Raw genomic sequence first — 556 nt, 5'->3', positions numbered from 1 at the left:
CTTCCACAGCCTCCCTGGGCAACCTGTTCCAGTGTCTCACCATGCTCACAGTAAAGAATTTCTTCCTAATATCTAACCTAAATTCCCTTTCTTTCAGTTTGTACCTGACACTCCTTATCCTATCACTACAGTTCCAGATGAAGAGTTCCTCTCTGGCTTCCCTTTTGGTAGTGGAAGGTTGCTCTAAAACCTTCTCCAAGCTGAAGAGTCCAAACTTTCTCAGCCTGTCTTCTTCGGGAAGGTGCTTCAGTCCTCTTATCAATTTCATGGCGCTCCTCAGGATCTGTAAGAGTGACAGTGTAAGCAGTGAGCTTCAGAAGGGGTTATTTTTCCCTGTTGTCCATGTAAGAAATAAAGCAAATTGAGGCCTTTGAGGTATTCCGGTGAAGGCGCAATGCAATTGTATGCCCACCTGATTTTGGACTTGGCTTTGGATTTAGGCCTCCTGAAACTGAGGAACACAGCGCAGGCAGACACCCATAGCCGCATCCTTTTTGGGATGCTGCTCGCCAGCGTCTCTGTGTCCCGGGCGGGGCGAGCTGAGCCCGGCACCTCC

The sequence above is a fragment of the Geospiza fortis genome, unplaced genomic scaffold (assembly GCF_000277835.1).
Source record: "Geospiza fortis unplaced genomic scaffold, GeoFor_1.0 scaffold41, whole genome shotgun sequence".
NCBI classification, from domain to species: Eukaryota; Metazoa; Chordata; class Aves; order Passeriformes; family Thraupidae; genus Geospiza; species Geospiza fortis.
Note: the sequence above shows the minus strand (reverse complement) of the source record.